Source organism: Syngnathus typhle, unplaced genomic scaffold (genome assembly GCF_033458585.1).
Source record: "Syngnathus typhle isolate RoL2023-S1 ecotype Sweden unplaced genomic scaffold, RoL_Styp_1.0 HiC_scaffold_291, whole genome shotgun sequence".
Taxonomy (NCBI): Eukaryota; Metazoa; Chordata; class Actinopteri; order Syngnathiformes; family Syngnathidae; genus Syngnathus; species Syngnathus typhle.
In genome coordinates this window covers 7099-27500 of record NW_026872195.1, presented here as the reverse complement: position 1 = coordinate 27500, position 20402 = coordinate 7099, and positions in this window count along the sequence as shown.

The window sequence follows — 20402 nt, the reverse complement described above, 5'->3', positions numbered from 1 at the left end:
CAGGCGGCCGTCACGCAATTCTGCCAACCGTTCCCACCGGCCTGTGTTTAAGGAGGCGGCCGGTCCTCCACGAGAAGAATTCTGCCAAACGTTCCACCGGCCTGTGTTTAAGGAGGCGGCCGGTCCTCCCCGTCGTTCCGCCGGCTTGTGTTTAAGGAGGCGGCCGGTCCTCCACGAGAAGAATTCTGCCAAACGTTCCACCGGCCTGTGTTTAAGGAGGCGGCCGGTCCTCCCCGTCGTTCCGCCGGCTTGTGTTTAAGGAGGCGGCCGGTCCTCCACTATTCCTTCCTTGGATGGAAAGCATGTAGCACTTTGAAAATTTTCGAGCACTGTGACACTTTGAAAATTTTCGAGAGTTTTTGTACTTAGAAAATTTTTCGCTCTTGCACTTCCAGAGTGCTTTGCGGTAGCTCCTAGGTTCGCTGTCCGAGCATGTGAACACTTTTTGGGGGGGAACACATCGCTAGAGACACCAGCCGCCTGGTTCTCGGGGCCAAAACTTGTGTTCCCCACACTCGTTCTGACTATATTTTGCGATTTGGGGGTAAAGGTAATGAGTACAGTGACTAGGGGGACCAACTCATCGTACTCTGGCGCACCAACAGACCAAAGCTGGTACTGCACTTACCCCTGGTACCCCAACGCCTGGTACCTGACGGGCGAGAGGCTGATTTTTCGCTATTTGCGGCCGACCGAGGGAACCAGACAAAGCGGACACTTTACGGCGCAAGAGCCGTTGGCACTTAGAAATTTTTCGACAAAGTTGGCGCGAGCTCCAGAAGGAGAGGCTGATTTTTCGCTATTTGTGGCCGACCGAGGGAACCAGGCAAAGCGGACACTTTACGGCGCAAGAGCCGTTGGCACTTAGAAATTTTTTGACAAAGTTGGCGCGAGCTCCAGAAGGAGAGGCTGATTTTTCGCTATTTGTGGCCGACCGAGGGAACCAGGCAAAGCGGACACTTTACGGCGCAAGAGCCGTTGGCACTTAGAAAATATTCGCCAAAGTTGGCACGAGCTCCAGAAGGAGAGGCTGATTTTTCGCTATTTGTGGCCGACCGAGGGAACCAGACAAAGCGGACACATTACGGCGCAAGAGCCGTTGGCACTTAGAAAATATTCGCCAAAGTTGGCACGAGCTCCAGAAGGAGAGGCTGATTTTTCGCTATTTGTGGCCGACCGAGGGAACCAGACAAAGCGGACACTTTACGGCGCAAGAGCCGTTGGCACTTGCGCGAGCTCCAGAAGGAGAGGCTGATTTTTCGCTATTTGTGGCCGACCGAGGGAACCAGACAAAGCGGACACATTACGGCGCAAGAGCCGTTGGCACTTAGAAAATATTCGCCAAAGTTGGCACGAGCTCCAGAAGGAGAGGCTGATTTTTCGCTATTTGTGGCCGACCGAGGGAACCAGACAAAGCGGACACTTTACGGCGCAAGAGCCGTTGGCACTTGCGCGAGCTCCAGAAGGAGAGGCTGATTTTTCGCTATTTGTGGCCGACCGAGGGAACCAGACAAAGCGGACACATTACGGCGCAAGAGCCGTTGGCACTTAGAAAATATTCGCCAAAGTTGGCACGAGCTCCAGAAGGAGAGGCTGATTTTTCGCTATTTGTGGCCGACCGAGGGAACCAGACAAAGCGGACACTTTACGGCGCAAGAGCCGTTGGCACTTGCGCGAGCTCCAGAAGGAGAGGCTGATTTTTCGCTATTTGTGGCCGACCGAGGGAACCAGACAAAGCGGACACATTACGGCGCAAGAGCCGTTGGCACTTAGAAAATATTCGCCAAAGTTGGCACGAGCTCCAGAAGGAGAGGCTGATTTTTCGCTATTTGTGGCCGACCGAGGGAACCAGACAAAGCGGACACTTTACGGCGCAAGAGCCGTTGGCACTTGCGCGAGCTCCAGAAGGAGAGGCTGATTTTTCGCTATTTGTGGCCGACCGAGGGAACCAGACAAAGCGGACACTTTACGGCGCAAGAGCCGTTGGCACTTAGAAAATATTCGCCAAAGTTGGCACGAGCTCCAGAAGGAGAGGCTGATTTTTCGCCGTTTGTGGCCGACCGAGGGAACCAGACAAAGCGGACACTTTACGGCGCAAGAGCCGTTGGCACTTAGGCGAGCTCCAGAAGGAGAGGCTGATTTTTCGCTATTTGTGGCCGACCGAGGGAACCAGGCAAAGCGGACACATTACGGCGCAAGAGCCGTTGGCACTTAGGCGAGCTCCAGAAGGAGAGGCTGGTTTTTCGCTATTTGTGGCCGACCGAGGGAACCAGGCAAAGCGGACACATTACGGCGCAAGAGCCGTTGGCACTTAGGCGAGCTCCAGAAGGAGAGGCTGATTTTTCGCCGTTTGTGGCCGACCGAGGGAACCAGGCAAAGCGGACACATTACGGCGCAAGAGCCGTTGGCACTTAGGCGAGCTCCAGAAGGAGAGGCTGGTTTTTCGCTATTTGTGGCCGACCGAGGGAACCAGGCAAAGCGGACACATTACGGCGCAAGAGCCGTTGGCACTTAGGCGAGCTCCAGAAGGAGAGGCTGATTTTTCGCCGTTTGTGGCCGACCGAGGGAACCAGGCAAAGCGGACACATTACGGCGCAAGAGCCGTTGGCACTTAGAAAATATTCGCCAAAGTTGGCACGAGCTCCAGAAGGAGAGGCTGATTTTTCGCTATTTGTGGCCGACCGAGGGAACCAGGCAAAGCGGACACATTACGGCGCAAGAGCCGTTGGCACTTAGGCGAGCTCCAGAAGGAGAGGCTGGTTTTTCGCCGTTTGTGGCCGACCGAGGGAACCAGGCAAAGCGGACACATTACGGCGCAAGAGCCGTTGGCACTTAGGCGAGCTCCAGAAGGAGAGGCTGGTTTTTCGCTATTTGTGGCCGACCGAGGGAACCAGGCAAAGCGGACACATTACGGCGCAAGAGCCGTTGGCACTTAGGCGAGCTCCAGAAGGAGAGGCTGATTTTTCGCCGTTTGTGGCCGACCGAGGGAACCAGGCAAAGCGGACACATTACGGCGCAAGAGCCGTTGGCACTTAGAAAATATTCGCCAAAGTTGGCACGAGCTCCAGAAGGAGAGGCTGATTTTTCGCTATTTGTGGCCGACCGAGGGAACCAGGCAAAGCGGACACATTACGGCGCAAGAGCCGTTGGCACTTAGGCGAGCTCCAGAAGGAGAGGCTGGTTTTTCGCCGTTTGTGGCCGACCGAGGGAACCAGGCAAAGCGGACACATTACGGCGCAAGAGCCGTTGGCACTTAGGCGAGCTCCAGAAGGAGAGGCTGGTTTTTCGCTATTTGTGGCCGACCGAGGGAACCAGGCAAAGCGGACACATTACGGCGCAAGAGCCGTTGGCACTTAGGCGAGCTCCAGAAGGAGAGGCTGATTTTTCGCCGTTTGTGGCCGACCGAGGGAACCAGGCAAAGCGGACACATTACGGCGCAAGAGCCGTTGGCACTTAGAAAATATTCGCCAAAGTTGGCACGAGCTCCAGAAGGAGAGGCTGATTTTTCGCTATTTGTGGCCGACCGAGGGAACCAGGCAAAGCGGACACATTACGGCGCAAGAGCCGTTGGCACTTAGGCGAGCTCCAGAAGGAGAGGCTGGTTTTTCGCCGTTTGTGGCCGACCGAGGGAACCAGGCAAAGCGGACACATTACGGCGCAAGAGCCGTTGGCACTTAGGCGAGCTCCAGAAGGAGAGGCTGGTTTTTCGCTATTTGTGGCCGACCGAGGGAACCAGGCAAAGCGGACACATTACGGCGCAAGAGCCGTTGGCACTTAGGCGAGCTCCAGAAGGAGAGGCTGGTTTTTCGCTATTTGTGGCCGACCGAGGGAACCAGGCAAAGCGGACACATTACGGCGCAAGAGCCGTTGGCACTTAGGCGAGCTCCAGAAGGAGAGGCTGGTTTTTCGCTATTTGTGGCCGACCGAGGGAACCAGGCAAAGCGGACACATTACGGCGCAAGAGCCGTTGGCACTTAGGCGAGCTCCAGAAGGAGAGGCTGGTTTTTCGCTATTTGTGGCCGACCGAGGGAACCAGGCAAAGCGGACACATTACGGCGCAAGAGCCGTTGGCACTTAGAAAATATTCGCCAAAGTTGGCACGAGCTCCAGAAGGAGAGGCTGATTTTTCGCTATTTGTGGCCGACCGAGGGAACCAGGCAAAGCGGACACATTACGGCGCAAGAGCCGTTGGCACTTAGGCGAGCTCCAGAAGGAGAGGCTGGTTTTTCGCCGTTTGTGGCCGACCGAGGGAACCAGGCAAAGCGGACACATTACGGCGCAAGAGCCGTTGGCACTTAGGCGAGCTCCAGAAGGAGAGGCTGGTTTTTCGCTATTTGTGGCCGACCGAGGGAACCAGGCAAAGCGGACACATTACGGCGCAAGAGCCGTTGGCACTTAGGCGAGCTCCAGAAGGAGAGGCTGATTTTTCGCCGTTCGTGGCCGACCGAGGGAACCAGGCAAAGCGGACACATTACGGCGCAAGAGCCGTTGGCACTTAGAAAATATTCGCCAAAGTTGGCACGAGCTCCAGAATGAGAGGCTGATTTTTCGCCGTTTGTGGCCGACCGAGGGAACCAGGCAAAGCGGACACATTACGGCGCAAGAGCCGTTGGCACTTAGGCGAGCTCCAGAAGGAGAGGCTGATTTTTTCGCTATTTGTGGCCGACCGAGGGAACCAGGCAAAGCGGACACATTACGGCGCAAGAGCCGTTGGCACTTAGAAAATATTCGCCAAAGTTGGCACGAGCTCCAGAATGAGAGGCTGATTTTTCGCCGTTTGTGGCCGACCGAGGGAACCAGACAAAGCGGACACATTACGGCGCAAGAGCCGTTGGCACTTAGGCGAGCTCCAGAAGGAGAGGCTGATTTTTTCGCTATTTGTGGCCGACCGAGGGAACCAGGCAAAGCGGACACATTACGGCGCAAGAGCCGTTGGCACTTAGAAAATATTCGCCAAAGTTGGCACGAGCTCCAGAATGAGAGGCTGATTTTTCGCCGTTTGTGGCCGACCGAGGGAACCAGGCAAAGCGGACACATTACGGCGCAAGAGCCGTTGGCACTTAGGCGAGCTCCAGAAGGAGAGGCTGATTTTTTCGCTATTTGTGGCCGACCGAGGGAACCAGGCAAAGCGGACACATTACGGCGCAAGAGCCGTTGGCACTTAGAAAATATTCGCCAAAGTTGGCACGAGCTCCAGAATGAGAGGCTGATTTTTCGCCGTTTGTGGCCGACCGAGGGAACCAGACAAAGCGGACACATTACGGCGCAAGAGCCGTTGGCACTTAGGCGAGCTCCAGAAGGAGAGGCTGATTTTTCGCTATTTGTGGCCGACCGAGGGAACCAGGCAAAGCGGACACTTTACGGCGCAAGAGCCGTTGGCACTTAGAAAATATTCGCCAAAGTTGGCACGAGCTCCAGAAGGAGAGGCTGATTTTTCGCCGTTTGTGGCCGACCGAGGGAACCAGACAAAGCGGACACATTACGGCGCAAGAGCCGTTGGCACTTAGGCGAGCTCCAGAAGGAGAGGCTGATTTTTCGCTATTTGTGGCCGACCGAGGGAACCAGGCAAAGCGGACACTTTACGGCGCAAGAGCCGTTGGCACTTGGAAAATATTCTGAAATTCTCACCGACCTCCGTGGTGGAGAGGCCGAATTTTCGACATTCGTGGCCGACCGGGGAACCGTCGCCACTCGGACAACTTGTGCGGCAGCCCTCGGTGATTTTAGGACCGCTTTTTCACCCTCGCTGTCCGACCGGAGAACCGTCGTAGCTCGGACAGTTCGTGTGCCAGCATCCGCTGGCACTTAGAAAATTTTAAAAAAGAAAAAAATAGTCTTCTGCATATACGTTCTGACTATATTTTGCGATTAGGGGGTAAAGGTAATGAGTACAGTGACTAGGGGGACCAACTCATCGTACTCTGGCGCACCAACACGCCAAGGTTGGTACTGCACTTAGGCTGATTTTTGCGCTATTCGCGGCCGACCGGGGAACCAGCGCGGAGCGGACACATTACGGCGAATGAGCCGTTGGCACTTAGAAAATTTTTGAGCTTTTTTCGAACTTCCGTGAGGCTGATTTTGCGCTATTCGCGGCCGACCGGGGAACCAGCGCGGAGCGGACACATTACGGCGAATGAGCCGTTGGCACTTAGAAAATTTTTGAGCTTTTTTCGAACTTCCGTGAGGCTGATTTTGCGCTATTCGCGGCCGACCGGGGAACCAGCGCGGAGCGGACACATTACGGCGAATGAGCCGTTGGCACTTAGAAAATTTTTGAGCTTTTTTCGGACTTCCGTGTGGAGCTTTGGGGCCGTTCCGCCTAACTTTTTATGCCCGATTAGGCTTCCAGGGAGGCGGCTAAGCATTATTGACCAATCATGGAGCTTTTTTGGGACTTCCGTGTGGAGCTTTGGGGCCGTTCCGCCTAACTTTTTATGCCCGATTAGGCTTCCAGGGAGGCGGCTAAGCATTATTGACCAATCATGGAGCTTTTTTGGGACTTCCGTGTGGAGCTTTGGAGCCGTTCCGCCTAACTTTTTATGCCCGATTAGGCTTCCAGGGAGGCGGCTAAGCATTATTGACCAATCATGGAGCTTTTTTGGGACTTCCGTGTGGAGCTTTGGGGCCGTTCCGCCTAGCTTTTTATGCCCGATTAGGCTTCCAGGGAGGCGGCTAAGCATTATTGACCAATCATGGAGCTTTTTTGGGACTTCCGTGTGGAGCTTTGGGGCCGTTCCGCCTAACTTTTTATGCCCGATTAGGCTTCCAGGGAGGCGGCTAAGCATTATTGACCAATCATGGAGCTTTTTTGGGACTTCCGTGTGGAGCTTTGGGGCCGTTCCGCCTAGCTTTTTATGCCCGATTAGGCTTCCAGGGAGGCGGCTAAGCATTATTGACCAATCATGGAGCTTTTTTGGGACTTCCGTGTGGAGCTTTGGGGCCGTTCCGCCTAGCTTTTTATGCCCGATTAGGCTTCCAGGGAGGCGGCTAAGCATTATTGACCAATCATGGAGCTTTTTTGGGACTTCCGTGTGGAGCTTTGGGGCCGTTCCGCCTAGCTTTTTATGCCCGGTTAGGCTTCCAGGGAGGCGGCTAAGCATTATTGACCAATCATGGAGCTTTTTTGGGACTTCCGTGTGGAGCTTTGGGGCCGTTCCGCCTAGCTTTTTATGCCCGATTAGGCTTCCAGGGAGGCGGCTAAGCATTATTGACCAATCATGGAGCTTTTTTGGGACTTCCGTGTGGAGCTTTGGGGCCGTTCCGCCTAGCTTTTTATGCCCGATTAGGCTTCCAGGGAGGCGGCTAAGCATTATTGACCAATCATGGAGCTTTTTTGGGACTTCCAGCCGGTGCTTTGGGGGCCTTCCCCCTCACTTTCTACGCCCGATTGGGCTTCCAGGGACGCGGCTAAGCATTTTTAACAGAAATGGAGCTTTTTGCGGAGCTCCAGCCGGTGCCACCGGCAGGCCGTGCACGCGGACGAGATGACCGAAAGAAGCTCCAGGAGAGCGGATGGACGCTTTTTAAGCACCGAGGCGGAGATCGCGGAGCTTTAATAGACTTCCAGCGGGCCCAAAGCGGCCAGGCAGACGGCGCAGCGCGACCTGGTACCTCGCACGGGACGCATCGCCCCCCCCGCGCACAGTTCCAGGGGGCCGGGATGACGTTTCAAAGCTGCCGCTGCAGCTGCGGCGGGGAGTGGCCTCCCTCCGGTGGACACGACGAGTAAATGACACCGGCCGCTGACGCAAACCCACGCCGGACAGGAGAGCTCAAAAGCCGGGTAACATTTCAAGGAAGACCCCCCCTGCGCAGACCTCCACTAGGCCGGGATGACTGTTCAGCTGTGGCGGGGAGTGGCCTCCCTCCGGTCGGCACGACGAGTAAATGACACCGGCCGCTGACGCAAACCCACGCCGGACAGGAGAGCTCAAAAGCCGGGTAACATTTCAAGGAAGACCCCCCCTGCGCAGACCTCCACTAGGCCGGGATGACTGTTCAGCTGTGGCGGGGAGTGGCCTCCCTCCGGTCGGCACGACGAGTAAATGACACCGGCCGCTGACGCAAACCCACGCCGGACAGGAGAGCTCAAAAGCCGGGTAACATTTCAAGGAAGACCCCCCCTGCGCAGACCTCCACTAGGCCGGGATGACTGTTCAGCTGTGGCGGGGAGTGGCCTCCCTCCGGTCGGCACGACGAGTAAATGACACCGGCCGCTGACGCAAACCCACGCCGGACAGGAGAGCTCAAAAGCCGGGTAACATTTCAAGGAAGACCCCCCCTGCGCAGACCTCCACTAGGCCGGGATGACTGTTCAGCTGTGGCGGGGAGTGGCCTCCCTCCGGTCGGCACGACGAGTAAATGACACCGGCCGCTGACGCAAACCCACGCCGGACAGGAGAGCTCAAAAGCCGGGTAACATTTCAAGGAAGACCCCCCCTGCGCAGACCTCCACTAGGCCGGGATGACTGTTCAGCTGTGGCGGGGAGTGGCCTCCCTCCGGTCGGCACGACGAGTAAATGACACCGGCCGCTGACGCAAACCCACGCCGGACAGGAGAGCTCAAAAGCCGGGTAACATTTCAAGGAAGACCCCCCCTGCGCAGACCTCCACTAGGCCGGGATGACTGTTCAGCTGCGGCGGGGAGTGGCCTCCCTCCGGTCGGCACGACGAGTAAATGACACCGGCCGCTGACGCAAACCCACGCCGGACAGGAGAGCTCAAAAGCCGGGTAACATTTCAAGGAAGACCCCCCCTGCGCAGACCTCCACTAGGCCGGGATGACTGTTCAGCTGCGGCGGGGAGTGGCCTCCCTCCGGTCGGCACGACGAGTAAAGCTATTTAGGAAAATCTGAGATAAATATCACTTGCATAATAATTTGGAACACGGTCCCGTGTTCCAAATTATTATGCAAAATGTATTTAGACACCAGCAATCGCACTTAGATTTGTTTCTTTTTTCTTTCTTTTAGCTTCCATAATGTTACCGGGCGCTGACAGCAAACCCACGCCCGGCAGGAGAGCTCAAAAGCCGGGTAACATTTCAAGGAAGACCCCCCCTGCGCAGACCTCCACTAGGCCGGGATGACTGTTCAGCTGCGGCGGGGAGTGGCCTCCCTCCGGTCGGCACGACGAGTAAATGACACCGGCCGCTGACGCAAACCCACGCCGGACAGGAGAGCTCAAAAGCCGGGTAACATTTCAAGGAAGACCCCCCCTGCGCAGACCTCCACTAGGCCGGGATGACTTTTCAAAGCTGCCTCTGCAGCTGCGGCGGGGAGTTGCCTCCCTCCGGTGGACACGACGAGTAAATACACCAGCACTTGCTCTTAGATTTGTTTCTTTTTTCTTTCTTTTAGCTTCCATAATGTTACCGGGCGCTGACGCAAACCCACGCCCGGCAGGAGAGCTCAAAAGCCGGGTAACATTTCAAGGAAGACCCCCCCTGCGCAGACCTCCACTAGGCCGGGATGACTGTTCAGCTGCGGCGGGGAGTGGCCTCCCTCCGGTCGGCACGACGAGTAAAGCTATTTAGGAAAATCTGAGATAAATATCACTTGCATAATAATTTGGAACACGGTCCCGTGTTCCAAATTATTATGCAAAATGTATTTAGACACCAGCAATCGCACTTAGATTTGTTTCTTTTTTCTTTCTTTTAGCTTCCATAATGTTACCGGGCGCTGACGCAAACCCACGCCCGGCAGGAGAGCTCAAAAGCCGGGTAACATTTCAAGGAAGACCCCCCCTGCGCAGACCTCCACTAGGCCGGGATGACTGTTCAGCTGCGGCGGGGAGTGGCCTCCCTCCGGTCGGCACGACGAGTAAATGACACCGGCCGCTGACGCAAACCCACGCCGGACAGGAGAGCTCAAAAGCCGGGTAACATTTCAAGGAAGACCCCCCCTGCGCAGACCTCCACTAGGCCGGGATGACTGTTCAGCTGCGGCGGGGAGTGGCCTCCCTCCGGTCGGCACGACGAGTAAAGCTATTTAGGAAAATCTGAGATAAATATCACTTGCATAATAATTTGGAACACGGTCCCGTGTTCCAAATTATTATGCAAAATGTATTTAGACACCAGCAATCGCACTTAGATTTGTTTCTTTTTTCTTTCTTTTAGCTTCCATAATGTTACCGGGCGCTGACGCAAACCCACGCCCGGCAGGAGAGCTCAAAAGCCGGGTAACATTTCAAGGAAGACCCCCCCTGCGCAGACCTCCACTAGGCCGGGATGACTGTTCAGCTGCGGCGGGGAGTGGCCTCCCTCCGGTCGGCACGACGAGTAAATGACACCGGCCGCTGACGCAAACCCACGCCGGACAGGAGAGCTCAAAAGCCGGGTAACATTTCAAGGAAGACCCCCCCTGCGCAGACCTCCACTAGGCCGGGATGACTTTTCAAAGCTGCCTCTGCAGCTGCGGCGGGGAGTTGCCTCCCTCCGGTGGACACGACGAGTAAATACACCAGCACTTGCTCTTAGATTTGTTTCTTTTTTCTTTCTTTTAGCTTCCATAATGTTACCGGGCGCTGACGCAAACCCACGCCCGGCAGGAGAGCTCAAAAGCCGGGTAACATTTCAAGGAAGACCCCCCCTGCGCAGACCTCCACTAGGCCGGGATGACTGTTCAGCTGCGGCGGGGAGTGGCCTCCCTCCGGTCGGCACGACGAGTAAAGCTATTTAGGAAAATCTGAGATAAATATCACTTGCATAATAATTTGGAACACGGTCCCGTGTTCCAAATTATTATGCAAAATGTATTTAGACACCAGCAATCGCACTTAGATTTGTTTCTTTTTTCTTTCTTTTAGCTTCCATAATGTTACCGGGCGCTGACGCAAACCCACGCCCGGCAGGAGAGCTCAAAAGCCGGGTAACATTTCAAGGAAGCTATTTAGGAAAATCTGAGATAAATATCCTTTGCATAATAATTTGGAACACGGTCCCGTGTTCCAAATTATTATGCAAAATGTATTTAAGTGTCATAAAGATTACATTTTTTGTTTTTCAAGTACTGAAATCACCCTCAGTCATGGTACAGTCCATGGTAGTCTGCCAGGTGAGCGCAATTGTAGTAATTAACAAGTCTATTTAAGTTCCGCGTTTTTAAGCGTTCGGCCATTTCGTTCAACCATGGGGAGGAAAAAGGATCTCTCTGCTGTCGAGAAGCGTGAAATCGTTCGATGCCTTGGACAAGGTATGCAGACATTCGATATTGCACGAAAGCTTAAGCGCGACCATCGAACTTTGAAGAAATTCGTCGCTGATTCGGAGCAAACGCGCGTTCGTGCAGACAAAGGCACGACAAGGAAGGTTTCTGCAAGACAAACAAATCGAATCAAGAGGGCGGCTGCAAGCATGCCACTAAAGACGAGCAAACAAATATTCGACGCTGCTGGTGCCAGTGAAGTCCCACGAACGACGAGGTGCAGGATCCTCCAGAGGCTTGCAGTTGTGCGGAAACCCTCCATTCGGCCACCCCTGAACAACGCGAACAAGCAGAAACGGCTGCAGTGGGCCCAGACTTACATGAAGACAAATTTTCAGACAGTCCTGTTCACCGACGAGTGCCGTGCCACCTTGGATGGGCCAGGTAGGGTTTTTTAAGTTTTTCCTTGCACTTTTGAGAGCTCAGGGGATGCTTTGAGAATAATTGTCAATTTCTGTCTATGTGAAGCCCTTTGAGACTGCTTGTGATTTAGGGCTATACAAATAAACTTGATTTGACTTGACTTTACAGATGGATGGAGTCGTGGATGGTTGGTGGACGGCCACGATAGCCCAACAAGGCTGCGGCGTCAGCAGGGAGGTGGCGGAGTGATGTTTTGGGCTGGAATCATGGGGAGAGAGCTGCTTGGCCCCTTTAGGGTCCCTGAAGGCGTCAAAATTACGTCTGTTAACTACGTGGAATTTCTGACTCAACACTTCTGTCCATGGTACAACAGGAAGAACCGTGCTTTCCGTCAAAAGATCATCTTCATGCATGACAATGCACCGTCTCATGCTGCAAGAAATACGTCAACGTCTTTGGCATCTATGGGAATAAAGGGAGAGAAACTGATGGTGTGGCCCCCATGCTCCCCTGACCTCAATCCTATTGAAAACTTGTGGAGCATCGTCAAGCAGAAAATCTACGAAGGTGGGAGGCAGTTCAATTCCAAAGAGCAGCTCTGGCAGGCTATTCTTAGATCCTGCCAAGAAATTCAACCAGAAACTGTACAAAAACTCACAAGTTCAGTGGATGGAAGAATCGTGAAGCTGCTGTTGAACAAAGGGTCCTATGTTAAAATGTAACTTTGTTTTTTATTGAAATAAAGGGTCCTATGTTAAAATGTAACTTGTTTGTCTTTTCTTTGAAATAGCTTTTGATTTCAGTAAATATGACCTCCTAATGCTGTAAATTCTTAAGATGGGCATTTCAGTTCATAAAAACCTATAAAATGTTATAAAACTCTGTTGTGCGTAATAATGTGGAACAGTGCATTTTAAGTTTTTTATTTTTTAAAAATTCTGTGATCATTCGGAGGTTTGTTCAATAAAATTAGAATTCATCAAAATAATGGTTGATGACTTGAAAATTATGCTGACTCATTTTGCATCGACTATTTAGGAAAATCTGAGATAAATGTCACTTGCATAATAATTTGGAACACGGTGTAAGTGCGATTGCTGGTGTATTTACTCGTCGTGTCCACCGGAGGACGGCAAATCCCCGCCGCAGCTGCAGCGGCAGCGCTTAAATGTCTTCCCGGCCGCCTGGAACTCTGCACGGGGCGTGTTTCGTCCCGCGCAGCGGTACCAGATCGCGCTGCGCCGTCAGCCGAGCCGCGCGCGGTCCGCTGGAAGTCTACACTGTGTTCCAAATTATTATGCAAATTGTATTTATGTGTCATAAAGATTACATTTTTTGTTTTTCAATTAAACTCATGGATGGTATTACGTGTCAGGGCTCTTTGGATCACTGAGATCAATCTCAGACACCGGGGATCATTACCGGCCAGTTGAGCCCAAATTAAGGAAAAACTACTTAAGAATGGTGTTCCACATTATTAAGCAGATAATTTGAAGTTCGCTTTGAGCAGTGGCGGACGCCAACCCACGACCGGTGGGAGAGCTCGGAGGGCGGATGGGCTTTCAAGGAAGCCCCCCAGGCCGGTCCCACTCGCACTTAGAATTTTTTTTTTTTTGGCTTCCATAATGTACCGGGCGCGGACGCGAAACCCACGCCGGGCAGGAGAGCTCAAAAGCCGGGTAAGCATTCAAGGAAGCACCGTCTGGAGCTTCAGAGCCGTTCCGCCTGACTTTTAACGTAGAGTACCGGGCGCAAACCACTAACTCAAGCCCGGCATGGCAGCTCGAAAGGCGGCTAAGCATTCAAGGAAGCACCGTCTGGAGCTTCAGAGCCGTTCCGCCTGACTTTTAACGTAGAGTACCGGGCGCAAACCACTAACTCAAGCCCGGCATGGCAGCTCGAAAGGCGGCTAAGCATTCAAGGAAGCACCGTCTGGAGCTTCAGAGCCGTTCCGCCTGACTTTTAACGTAGAGTACCGGGCGCAAACCACTAACTCAAGCCCGGCATGGCAGCTCGAAAGGCGGCTAAGCATTCAAGGAAGCACCGTCTGGAGCTTCAGAGCCGTTCCGCCTGACTTTTAACGTAGAGTACCGGGCGCAAACCACTAACTCAAGCCCGGCATGGCAGCTCGAAAGGCGGCTAAGCATTCAAGGAAGCACCGTCTGGAGCTTCAGAGCCGTTCCGCCTGACTTTTAACGTAGAGTACCGGGCGCAAACCACTAACTCAAGCCCGGCATGGCAGCTCGAAAGGCGGCTAAGCATTCAAGGAAGCACCGTCTGGAGCTTCAGAGCCGTTCCGCCTGACTTTTAACGTAGAGTACCGGGCGCAAACCACTAACTCAAGCCCGGCATGGCAGCTCGAAAGGCGGCTAAGCATTCAAGGAAGCACCGTCTGGAGCTTCAGAGCCGTTCCGCCTGACTTTTAACGTAGAGTACCGGGCGCAAACCACTAACTCAAGCCCGGCATGGCAGCTCGAAAGGCGGCTAAGCATTCAAGGAAGCACCGTCTGGAGCTTCAGAGCCGTTCCGCCTGACTTTTAACGTAGAGTACCGGGCGCAAACCACTAACTCAAGCCCGGCATGGCAGCTCGAAAGGCGGCTAAGCATTCAAGGAAGCACCGTCTGGAGCTTCAGAGCCGTTCCGCCTGACTTTTAACGTAGAGTACCGGGCGCAAACCACTAACTCAAGCCCGGCATGGCAGCTCGAAAGGCGGCTAAGCATTCAAGGAAGCACCGTCTGGAGCTTCAGAGCCGTTCCGCCTGACTTTTAACGTAGAGTACCGGGCGCAAACCACTAACTCAAGCCCGGCATGGCAGCTCGAAAGGCGGCTAAGCATTCAAGGAAGCACCGTCTGGAGCTTCAGAGCCGTTCCGCCTGACTTTTAACGTAGAGTACCGGGCGCAAACCACTAACTCAAGCCCGGCATGGCAGCTCGAAAGGCGGCTAAGCATTCAAGGAAGCACCGTCTGGAGCTTCAGAGCCGTTCCGCCTGACTTTTAACGTAGAGTACCGGGCGCAAACCACTAACTCAAGCCCGGCATGGCAGCTCGAAAGGCGGCTAAGCATTCAAGGAAGCACCGTCTGGAGCTTCAGAGCCGTTCCGCCTGACTTTTAACGTAGAGTACCGGGCGCAAACCACTAACTCAAGCCCGGCATGGCAGCTCGAAAGGCGGCTAAGCATTCAAGGAAGCACCGTCTGGAGCTTCAGAGCCGTTCCGCCTGACTTTTAACGTAGAGTACCGGGCGCAAACCACTAACTCAAGCCCGGCATGGCAGCTCGAAAGGCGGCTAAGCATTCAAGGAAGCACCGTCTGGAGCTTCAGAGCCGTTCCGCCTGACTTTTAACGTAGAGTACCGGGCGCAAACCACTAACTCAAGCCCGGCATGGCAGCTCGAAAGGCGGCTAAGCATTCAAGGAAGCACCGTCTGGAGCTTCAGAGCCGTTCCGCCTGACTTTTAACGTAGAGTACCGGGCGCAAACCACTAACTCAAGCCCGGCATGGCAGCTCGAAAGGCGGCTAAGCATTCAAGGAAGCACCGTCTGGAGCTTCAGAGCCGTTCCGCCTGACTTTTAACGTAGAGTACCGGGCGCAAACCACTAACTCAAGCCCGGCATGGCAGCTCGAAAGGCGGCTAAGCATTCAAGGAAGCACCGTCTGGAGCTTCAGAGCCGTTCCGCCTGACTTTTAACGTAGAGTACCGGGCGCAAACCACTAACTCAAGCCCGGCATGGCAGCTCGAAAGGCGGCTAAGCATTCAAGGAAGCACCGTCTGGAGCTTCAGAGCCGTTCCGCCTGACTTTTAACGTAGAGTACCGGGCGCAAACCACTAACTCAAGCCCGGCATGGCAGCTCGAAAGGCGGCTAAGCATTCAAGGAAGCACCGTCTGGAGCTTCAGAGCCGTTCCGCCTGACTTTTAACGTAGAGTACCGGGCGCAAACCACTAACTCAAGCCCGGCATGGCAGCTCGAAAGGCGGCTAAGCATTCAAGGAAGCACCGTCTGGAGCTTCAGAGCCGTTCCGCCTGACTTTTAACGTAGAGTACCGGGCGCAAACCACTAACTCAAGCCCGGCATGGCAGCTCGAAAGGCGGCTAAGCATTCAAGGAAGCACCGTCTGGAGCTTCAGAGCCGTTCCGCCTGACTTTTAACGTAGAGTACCGGGCGCAAACCACTAACTCAAGCCCGGCATGGCAGCTCGAAAGGCGGCTAAGCATTCAAGGAAGCACCGTCTGGAGCTTCAGAGCCGTTCCGCCTGACTTTTAACGTAGAGTACCGGGCGCAAACCACTAACTCAAGCCCGGCATGGCAGCTCGAAAGGCGGCTAAGCATTCAAGGAAGCACCGTCTGGAGCTTCAGAGCCGTTCCGCCTGACTTTTAACGTAGAGTACCGGGCGCAAACCACTAACTCAAGCCCGGCATGGCAGCTCGAAAGGCGGCTAAGCAGCATTCAAGGAAGCACCGTCTGGAGCTTCAGAGCCGTTCCGCCTGACTTTTAACGTAGAGTACCGGGCGCAAACCACTAACTCAAGCCCGGCATGGCAGCTCGAAAGGCGGCTAAGCATTCAAGGAAGCACCGTCTGGAGCTTCAGAGCCGTTCCGCCTGACTTTTAACGTAGAGTACCGGGCGCAAACCACTAACTCAAGCCCGGCATGGCAGCTCGAAAGGCGGCTAAGCATTCAAGGAAGCACCGTCTGGAGCTTCAGAGCCGTTCCGCCTGACTTTTAACGTAGAGTACCGGGCGCAAACCACTAACTCAAGCCCGGCATGGCAGCTCGAAAGGCGGCTAAGCATTCAAGGAAGCACCGTCTGGAGCTTCAGAGCCGTTCCGCCTGACTTTTAACGTAGAGTACCGGGCGCAAACCACTAACTCAAGCCCGGCATGGCAGCTCGAAAGGCGGCTAAGCATTCAAGGAAGCACCGTCTGGAGCTTCAGAGCCGTTCCGCCTGACTTTTAACGTAGAGTACCGGGCGCAAACCACTAACTCAAGCCCGGCATGGCAGCTCGAAAGGCGGCTAAGCATTCAAGGAAGCACCGTCTGGAGCTTCAGAGCCGTTCCGCCTGACTTTTAACGTAGAGTACCGGGCGCAAACCACTAACTCAAGCCCGGCATGGCAGCTCGAAAGGCGGCTAAGCATTCAAGGAAGCACCGTCTGGAGCTTCAGAGCCGTTCCGCCTGACTTTTAACGTAGAGTACCGGGCGCAAACCACTAACTCAAGCCCGGCATGGCAGCTCGAAAGGCGGCTAAGCATTCAAGGAAGCACCGTCTGGAGCTTCAGAGCCGTTCCGCCTGACTTTTAACGTAGAGTACCGGGCGCAAACCACTAACTCAAGCCCGGCATGGCAGCTCGAAAGGCGGCTAAGCATTCAAGGAAGCACCGTCTGGAGCTTCAGAGCCGTTCCGCCTGACTTTTAACGTAGAGTACCGGGCGCAAACCACTAACTCAAGCCCGGCATGGCAGCTCGAAAGGCGGCTAAGCATTCAAGGAAGCACCGTCTGGAGCTTCAGAGCCGTTCCGCCTGACTTTTAACGTAGAGTACCGGGCGCAAACCACTAACTCAAGCCCGGCATGGCAGCTCGAAAGGCGGCTAAGCATTCAAGGAAGCACCGTCTGGAGCTTCAGAGCCGTTCCGCCTGACTTTTAACGTAGAGTACCGGGCGCAAACCACTAACTCAAGCCCGGCATGGCAGCTCGAAAGGCGGCTAAGCATTCAAGGAAGCACCGTCTGGAGCTTCAGAGCCGTTCCGCCTGACTTTTAACGTAGAGTACCGGGCGCAAACCACTAACTCAAGCCCGGCATGGCAGCTCGAAAGGCGGCTAAGCATTCAAGGAAGCACCGTCTGGAGCTTCAGAGCCGTTCCGCCTGACTTTTAACGTAGAGTACCGGGCGCAAACCACTAACTCAAGCCCGGCATGGCAGCTCGAAAGGCGGCTAAGCATTCAAGGAAGCACCGTCTGGAGCTTCAGAGCCGTTCCGCCTGACTTTTAACGTAGAGTACCGGGCGCAAACCACTAACTCAAGCCCGGCATGGCAGCTCGAAAGGCGGCTAAGCATTCAAGGAAGCACCGTCTGGAGCTTCAGAGCCGTTCCGCCTGACTTTTAACGTAGAGTACCGGGCGCAAACCACTAACTCAAGCCCGGCATGGCAGCTCGAAAGGCGGCTAAGCATTCAAGGAAGCACCGTCTGGAGCTTCAGAGCCGTTCCGCCTGACTTTTAACGTAGAGTACCGGGCGCAAACCACTAACTCAAGCCCGGCATGGCAGCTCGAAAGGCGGCTAAGCATTCAAGGAAGCACCGTCTGGAGCTTCAGAGCCGTTCCGCCTGACTTTTAACGTAGAGTACCGGGCGCAAACCACTAACTCAAGCCCGGCATGGCAGCTCGAAAGGCGGCTAAGCATTCAAGGAAGCACCGTCTGGAGCTTCAGAGCCGTTCCGCCTGACTTTTAACGTAGAGTACCGGGCGCAAACCACTAACTCAAGCCCGGCATGGCAGCTCGAAAGGCGGCTAAGCATTCAAGGAAGCACCGTCTGGAGCTTCAGAGCCGTTCCGCCTGACTTTTAACGTAGAGTACCGGGCGCAAACCACTAACTCAAGCCCGGCATGGCAGCTCGAAAGGCGGCTAAGCATTCAAGGAAGCACCGTCTGGAGCTTCAGAGCCGTTCCGCCTGACTTTTAACGTAGAGTACCGGGCGCAAACCACTAACTCAAGCCCGGCATGGCAGCTCGAAAGGCGGCTAAGCATTCAAGGAAGCACCGTCTGGAGCTTCAGAGCCGTTCCGCCTGACTTTTAACGTAGAGTACCGGGCGCAAACCACTAACTCAAGCCCGGCATGGCAGCTCGAAAGGCGGCTAAGCATTCAAGGAAGCACCGTCTGGAGCTTCAGAGCCGTTCCGCCTGACTTTTAACGTAGAGTACCGGGCGCAAACCACTAACTCAAGCCCGGCATGGCAGCTCGAAAGGCGGCTAAGCATTCAAGGAAGCACCGTCTGGAGCTTCAGAGCCGTTCCGCCTGACTTTTAACGTAGAGTACCGGGCGCAAACCACTAACTCAAGCCCGGCATGGCAGCTCGAAAGGCGGCTAAGCATTCAAGGAAGCACCGTCTGGAGCTTCAGAGCCGTTCCGCCTGACTTTTAACGTAGAGTACCGGGCGCAAACCACTAACTCAAGCCCGGCATGGCAGCTCGAAAGGCGGCTAAGCATTCAAGGAAGCACCGTCTGGAGCTTCAGAGCCGTTCCGCCTGACTTTTAACGTAGAGTACCGGGCGCAAACCACTAACTCAAGCCCGGCATGGCAGCTCGAAAGGCGGCTAAGCATTCAAGGAAGCACCGTCTGGAGCTTCAGAGCCGTTCCGCCTGACTTTTAACGTAGAGTACCGGGCGCAAACCACTAACTCAAGCCCGGCATGGCAGCTCGAAAGGCGGCTAAGCATTCAAGGAAGCACCGTCTGGAGCTTCAGAGCCGTTCCGCCTGACTTTTAACGTAGAGTACCGGGCGCAAACCACTAACTCAAGCCCGGCATGGCAGCTCGAAAGGCGGCTAAGCATTCAAGGAAGCACCGTCTGGAGCTTCAGAGCCGTTCCGCCTGACTTTTAACGTAGAGTACCGGGCGCAAACCACTAACTCAAGCCCGGCATGGCAGCTCGAAAGGCGGCTAAGCATTCAAGGAAGCACCGTCTGGAGCTTCAGAGCCGTTCCGCCTGACTTTTAACGTAGAGTACCGGGCGCAAACCACTAACTCAAGCCCGGCATGGCAGCTCGAAAGGCGGCTAAGCATTCAAGGAAGCACCGTCTGGAGCTTCAGAGCCGTTCCGCCTGACTTTTAACGTAGAGTACCGGGCGCAAACCACTAACTCAAGCCCGGCATGGCAGCTCGAAAGGCGGCTAAGCATTCAAGGAAGCACCGTCTGGAGCTTCAGAGCCGTTCCGCCTGACTTTTAACGTAGAGTACCGGGCGCAAACCACTAACTCAAGCCCGGCATGGCAGCTCGAAAGGCGGCTAAGCATTCAAGGAAGCACCGTCTGGAGCTTCAGAGCCGTTCCGCCTGACTTTTAACGTAGAGTACCGGGCGCAAACCACTAACTCAAGCCCGGCATGGCAGCTCGAAAGGCGGCTAAGCATTCAAGGAAGCACCGTCTGGAGCTTCAGAGCCGTTCCGCCTGACTTTTAACGTAGAGTACCGGGCGCAAACCACTAACTCAAGCCCGGCATGGCAGCTCGAAAGGCGGCTAAGCATTCAAGGAAGCACCGTCTGGAGCTTCAGAGCCGTTCCGCCTGACTTTTAACGTAGAGTACCGGGCGCAAACCACTAACTCAAGCCCGGCATGGCAGCTCGAAAGGCGGCTAAGCATTCAAGGAAGCACCGTCTGGAGCTTCAGAGCCGTTCCGCCTGACTTTTAACGTAGAGTACCGGGCGCAAACCACTAACTCAAGCCCGGCATGGCAGCTCGAAAGGCGGCTAAGCATTCAAGGAAGCACCGTCTGGAGCTTCAGAGCCGTTCCGCCTGACTTTTAACGTAGAGTACCGGGCGCAAACCACTAACTCAAGCCCGGCATGGCAGCTCGAAAGGCGGCTAAGCATTCAAGGAAGCACCGTCTGGAGCTTCAGAGCCGTTCCGCCTGACTTTTAACGTAGAGTACCGGGCGCAAACCACTAACTCAAGCCCGGCATGGCAGCTCGAAAGGCGGCTAAGCATTCAAGGAAGCACCGTCTGGAGCTTCAGAGCCGTTCCGCCTGACTTTTAACGTAGAGTACCGGGCGCAAACCACTAACTCAAGCCCGGCATGGCAGCTCGAAAGGCGGCTAAGCATTCAAGG